Raw genomic sequence first — 7,421 nt, forward strand, 5'->3', positions numbered from 1 at the left:
AAAAAACACAGTGAGACATTCAGAAATGGTTAAAAGTATCTGTTACCTCTTAACTTCTTTCTAGTGCTGTCTCAGTGTTTTTACTCTGCTACTGTATGCTAATGTCAGGGATGCATACAGTTCCTCCTCCTCCTCATAACCCGATTCACCTCAAACCTGTTTTGAACAGGGAGCCTGTGACCACTAGCCTTCTTGTCAGTGTTCAGTTGTGGGGTGACCACAACTGGAGGGCTAGAAGTATTAGGAGGTGGTCATAGGTGGCCATAGCAGAACTACAGGGCTGTTTTGAGGTGAAAGACTGGGAGACACTAAGAACCTAACGGAGAGGATACAATGGTAATCTTATTATTACCTGAGGCCCTCACTGACTCTGTATAAGTCATCCACTGCAGACACTTTATTCACTTTTACTCACTTACAGTTATTTTAAAACTGTGTATATAATGTATATTCTGTGTATTTATTATCTCAGTCTTTATGCACTGTCCTTATCTTCAAAGGCATGCTGCTCTGTTGTATGTTAATTGCCCCTTGGGGATAAATAAAGTACATAAAACTTTTGTTCACAAACTTATTGACTTACCAGAGTTGAAAACCCAATTCTTTGATCTTCGGGCTGAAGGAAGAACAACACTCGGTGTTTTAATGCTCAATCAACAATCTCTTTAATCAGTACAATTCTCTTTATTCCATACAAACACAATACAAACGTCCGGATGGGAGATGTGCATGGGAGGGGGTCCGGCAGATCTCGAAGTGTCTGACCGTTTCACACATTCTTATAGCTTCTTCTCCCCTCCAAAGTCATAAAATCTAAACATGCACTTTCTTTCTCTCCCTCTCAGTGAGCTTCAGTTATGGCTTCCTGTGCAGTATGTTTTGTTCTCCCTAATCAGAGAAATAAGGCCATGATTCTATGCAAACAGAACTTCTTATAAATCAGCAGTATATTGCACCATAAAACAGTGTAATATTCCATTCCTGTTTTTCTCTCGAACCGGGCCGTACAGTCATGACAAAAAAACCCCCAGACTGTTAGGATGCCTGGGTCGTCGACCCAGGGTTTTTGAGTTTATTATATTATTTATACTTCCTAGTTTTTGGTTTCTTTCCCAGCCATAAACTGTTCAGACTGCTTCCATCAGGAAGGAGGTTCTGCAGCATCCGGTCCCGTACCAGCAGACTGAGAGACAGCTTTTTCCATCAGGCCATCAGACTGCTGAACACGTCATAGACACCTCAGCTTCACTACTGGAACTTCAACATTATGCACTCCACACTGTATATAAATGCCACTTGTTTTGCACATATTCAACTCTGTATATTTTATATATTTTATTATTATTATTATTATTATTATTTTATTTTATTTTTTTACTATTTAATTTGTAAAAATGTGTATACACACACACACACACACACACACACACACACACACACACACACACACACACACACACAAACACACACACACACACACGTAGGAAAATATTTAGTATACACATCCAGAAATGCATACACTATTATATATTGTACATATATTTATTAGTTTCAGGTTGGCCATTCTTGTATTTTGCTCGTTTGTGTTGTTGTGTTTGCACATCTCTGTTGCTTGTGGGGCTCGCACACAAGAATTTCACTCGCATGTGCTGTGCCAGTGTGCCTGCACATGTGATGTGACAATAAAAAGTGATTTGATTTGATTTGATTTGATTCTTTGAGTTCTGTCTTATGGCTTATGTCTCTGTCTTCTTTAGTTGCAGGTGATAGGGGAGACAGAGCATCCCCTTGTCTAGTTTGCGTCTATGTGTATCTTAAGTTCCTATATCCCCGTGTTCAGTCAGTGTTTTGTGTCTGCCCTGTTCCCACGTCTCTGTTCCCTTTGTAGTGCCTGCTTATGAGCCTGTGTCTTTGTTCAGTCTGTGTTATGTGCTTCCTGTTTTACTTTGAAGGTCTGTGTCTTATCTCAGTGTGTTCAGATTACGCTTCTTTGGTCTCGTCAGTCCTGATTTGTCCCAGCTGTGTTTCCCTCCTGTTACCCATTCCCTGATTGCTCCCTCTGTGTATTTAAGCCCAGTGTTTCTCTGTGTCCGTGTCGCGATCTACCGTTTATTTTGCTGTGTGTTTTGCCTGTCCACCGGTGTAAGTTTATTTTGAGTTTTTCCAGTTATGTCATGTTTGCGTTCAGCATTAAAGCTGTTTTTGTTTAAGTTCTGTCTCCGGAGTCTGCACCTTGGGTCCTATTCCTGTCTGCACACAGCCACACCTAACACAGACATGGTTAGGAATGTAATCCAAGCTGCTTTATTCTTTTAAACAAATAAAACCGAAAAGAACCCTACTGTCAAAAACAGAGTGGTGTGTGTAATCAGTACCACCAGTAGTGTGTGAACGAATGGATGAGTGGAAAATGATGATAAAAACTCCCTAACACATGTAATAGTGTCAAAAGCAAAAACCAAAACAAACCTAACGCAGCCAAAGTCAACAACCAATTAATTTTATTACATATACATGGGGATTTTCACAGGTCAGCATCCAACATCAAAATCTGCTGGGGCAGTCCCAGCAGCACACATTTAATCACAGACATCAACAACCTTTGTCTCTCAAACTAGGTTCCTGCGGATCCCTCTCTACCTCCTGCCTCCCTATCTCACGTCCTTGCTGCCCACTTCTTCGCACACTGTATTCTCCTTGCTTTGGCTTACCAACTCCTTATCCCACTAACGGCAGCTTTTCTGTCGCCTCTGCTTCTCACATACACCTGTGACCTATTCTCCCAATTCTATGTGTGAATGTTTAGTAGCTTTACCTATGACCTACTTAAAATTCAAATCAAATCAAATTAAAATTTTATTTGTCACATACACAGTCATACACAGTACGATATGCAGTGAAATGCTTACACAACTGCTCGTGACCTAAAGAAAAAAGAAAAGGCTACGAATAAGATAGGAAATAAATATGAAAATTAAAAAGGGTAAATTTTACTAGGAAGGAATAAAATAAAATAAAATATAAAAATTAAAGTTGAAAAATAAAATAACTGTACAACAAAATACACAGTATAGAACTATATACGAATGTATGAGAAATATAAATATATACACAATAACAGCAGCTGTACAAGTATTAAATGGAAATGAAGAATATAGTGACCAGTGTTGTGCAATCCACATTATGTCTTGTGCAGTGCAAATATGCTTAAAGTGATTTAAGTGATGAAGTGACCAGAATGTTCAGTGTGTGTGTAAATGAATGATGAATATAATGCTTTACTATGGTTAATACAACTAAATCCCCAATAATACGATAATCTATTCTCACACTTGTCAGTAAACATCAGTTTATTTATTACCATTCATCAACATATTAACAGTGTCATGATAATGTTGTTTGGACTTTGTGTAAAGTTATACTTTCCCATATGTAGGACCCAGCAGGAAATAATCTGCTTCAGATTATTGTGTTTTCTGGATAGAGCATGCCGACAGTTGGAAATTCTCCATAGTTTACGTGCACTATACCTACATAGTATATCAGAGTTTGAGCTGACATGTTAAGGACCATAACATTTAATAACGCGCAGCCATTACTTTCTCACATTCTCCAAAAAACAGACTAATGGTACATATTTTCAGACAATCTCTGCAAAGAGATATTTAATAGTGTTGTGTGGTTTGCATATATGTAGTGTGAAGCAGGCTGTAGCCAGTTAATCAGCTAAGTGGTGTTTGTGTATGTATTTAATTATTAGTTTGTTAAAAAAGTGATACCTGGGATCTTAAAACAATAAAAACAAAGGGAAAATGAGCGCAGCACACAGACAAAAATGGGGAACATAAATGTACTGTGAAGAATCAGATAAATTAATCTGATTACATTTTTACTATGAAACCTGCATGAATCCAAACTATCTTACTGATGTTTGAGGGATCTTTCTGTCTGAATGAGTGTTCTTCACCAAGCTGGGAAATGTTTCCTGTTGGAGTCAAATTGTTAAATGTTGCCATCATTGTACTTACATTTGTAAGTCTTGGTTCAAACTATAGGATCAAAGACATGTTTCGGACCCCCTCCCCAGCCTGTTGAATGGTGGGGGAGGCTGTAGTGCTTTATTATAGGCACATGAAGGTTCTGTTTTCTTGTTTAGTAAACTTCCTGCCTTTATGACCCTTTTGTGAGCAGGAGGTCACACAAATGCACCCCCAAACACACACACACACACACACACACACACACACACACACACACACACACACACACACACACACACCTAGTGCTTGACACCATAGGGGGGTTTACAATGGGTGTTTGTGTAAACTGTGTGTCACAGAAATAAAAGGCTGCTGTGGGGTGGTGGTTCTTCGAAGTGGTCTGACACCGAAGGCAAAAGGGCTGCTCTGAGATCCTTCCCTTGCTATAGCATGTGAAATCCCGGTTAAGCTGTTTGTCTTGCTTCGTTAACGGGAATAAGTTTCTAAACCAGCGGGGCCTGTGGAAGCGCAGACACAACATTTATTTGGTCCTTCCGAGCCAGAGCCCAGCAAATGGCTTCCACTGAGGAGGGAGAGACGCCGACGCCGCAGTCTGCTAGCAGCCAGGACGTCCGAGATGCTTGATGAAAGCCCCGGTATTTAATTTGTGGCCAGGTCGGTGAGTTAACGTCTGACCTCCCCTCAGGTTGGAGGCTGATTGACGGCATCCAGAGCCTCTCCCCGTGAACGAGAAGCAACACAACAGTACGTAAAGAGAGAGGGCCTTATTCGTCACTGTGACCATGCGATTAAACGCATGTACAGCAGCGCGCTAGCTGTGCATGCAGACGCAAGCTACCTGGTTTCCCCACCAGTTTTTTAAGGAGGTCTGGTTTCTCCGCAAGTTTTTTTAAGCAGGGTTCTCCGCAATTAGGGCCGTTGAGTTTTTAAGGATGGTTTCTCCTCTGCTGTAAGGGAGATCATAGGCCTATTTTGTGTGTGTGTGCGGGATGTGAGTGAGTACAGACCAGACGTGTTCTGTGTGTGGCTGAAAGTTGTCTTGAAATGGGGAATAAACTGAGTAAGTCTGCCTTGAAAGGGGATGGAATACATTGAAAGTATTCACCGGGCAGCACGTAGTATGTAGGTCATTGAAGGAAGAAAATAAGTGCGCAAAGCAGGTGAATGTGTCTGATGTCAGTGTGTGTGTGCGTGCTCCAGAAGAGTGTGTGTGAAGCGGTCTCCAACTGGGGAAGAGGTGAGTCTGCAGGTCACCTTCTACTCCAGTGGACACAAACGAAAGAAAATAGTTGCGTTGTTGATGAAAACAAGCAACAATAATATGCAGAGTGTTTGGTGTTTCTCAGCCTAAAACAACCACAATCAGAACAGGAAGAGCTAGACAGTGTTGTCAGGAACAGTCGCAAAGTGAGTTCCTGTCTGAAAGGATTTAGCGAAGTAATCTAGTCTCAATTCTTTTTCTTTTTGAAATGGCATCATATTGCTGAGGGTGGAAACGAAATGCGACGATAGATTCCACAATCAGCAATGAATGAATGAACAATGAATGAAAAAATGGGGAACTGACTGGACTGGTAAAAGCTGACAAAAGTTGACTGACTTAACACCACTATGCAAGGTTACCCCCACCCAGATGTGACAAAGGGGTGGATTTATGGGTGTGTGTCTTTTGTTGCAGGAGAAGGAGGAGACCAGAGGAGGAAACTTTGAGTCACATGACAAAGTGTGAGCTCTGTAAATTTAACCTTTTAGCTGTAATTTTTCTGGGTGTCTGAATTTACCAAATAAGCTGAAACTCTTACAGTTTCATCAGTGATAGTCGAAAACTATCCTGGATTTCACAGAGATAACTGGAACTGTTTATATTTAGTTTTTGTTGATCTTCTCTTGTGATACAAAACAGAAGACACACACACACACACACACACACACACACACACACACACACACACACACACACACACACACACTGTTAAAATGAAAAAATATAAGTCATGTATATCCTATGTTTATGTTTCATATTAGCGTCATTGGTCTAACTATAATAAGGAATATTATTTGTTCAGACTCTAAAGGTTCATTGTGCAATTAGTTTGAAACTAGGACACTTTACTTGCAGAATTAATAACTCTCGCTAATAAGACATGAAATGATCTCAGCAGAGGAAAAGAGTCCCAGCTGGACTGATTTTCTCTGGAGTGGCTGTAGTCACTAATGAGTGCCGTCACTGCAGCTCAAAGAAACAAGCACTCGGCCCTCAGTGACTTATTTGCTCCTTGTTTGTTGCTGAAACCGAAGTTTTGGAAAAAGCGTCAAACTGTTTAACAAGCTTACAAAATAATCACAATGACTTAGTAAACTGAAGGCTGACCCTCAAAAGCTTTACAACAATTTGTGCCACAGTAAAAGTAATGACTGTGTGTGTCAATATCTACCTTCCTGTGTAGATGACACCTAGAGACTCTGATCTATGCAGTTATCACCTCTTGTCTGGGTTATTGCAATCCTCTGTTGATTCGGATTAGCCAGTCCTTCCTCTTTCGTCAACAGCTGGTACAAAACGCTGCTGCACGATTTTTAACTGGTACAAGCAAACGAGGGCACATAACTCCGGTTTTAGTGTCGCTTCATTGGTTCCTCGTTAAGTTTTGAATCCATTTTAAAATTATTTGATTTGTTTTTAAATGTCTTAATCGTATTTGTCTGTGCTGTTTCACCATCACATGCCATCACATGCTCTAAAGATCAGCTAACCAGGTGCTTTTGACTGTCTCAAAGACATTTTACAAATCCAGAGGAGCCTTTGAAGTTCTCGCTCCTAAACTGTAGAATAACCTGCCTCTGGAGGTCGGGCAGGCTCCAGCCCCTGCTTTTTTTTTTTTTTTTAACTCAAAAATCCATGTTTTCTCCTTGACTTTTTACCCAGTGTGAGTTGTAATCTGTGTTAAACTTTTTAACCCTTGTATGTACCTCAGTGATTCCTGAGATCAGGGACAAAACAGGTTTTAATTTTCTAAAATATATTTTTTGATTTTTCAAAAAGATATGGGAGGAAAATATATGGTTCTTCAAAACAGAAAAGTAAACAAAAACTCCATATTTGTCATGGTCCTGGGCCATGTTGGCCCAGTGTTCTTAGTTTCCTTGTATGTTTGTATTTTATTCCATGCTTCCCCTGCCCATTATGTCTAAGTTCTCCCCGTGCTCTCTCTTCCCCCTGTGTGCCCTCTATGTATTTATGAGCCCTCGTCCCCTTTCGTGTTTATTCCATGTCTCCCCTGCCTGTTACGTTGGTGTTCTACTCGTGCTCTCTCTCCTCCTGTACTTCCTGTTTCACCTCTCCCGTCAGTGTTCAGTTCACCCCGCCCTGTCTCGTTATGATTATCAGTGTCACCTGTGTTCCCCGTGTGTTCCCACTCC

The sequence above is a fragment of the Astatotilapia calliptera genome, chromosome 10 (assembly GCF_964374335.1).
Source record: "Astatotilapia calliptera chromosome 10, fAstCal68.1, whole genome shotgun sequence".
NCBI lineage: Eukaryota > Metazoa > Chordata > Actinopteri > Cichliformes > Cichlidae > Astatotilapia > Astatotilapia calliptera.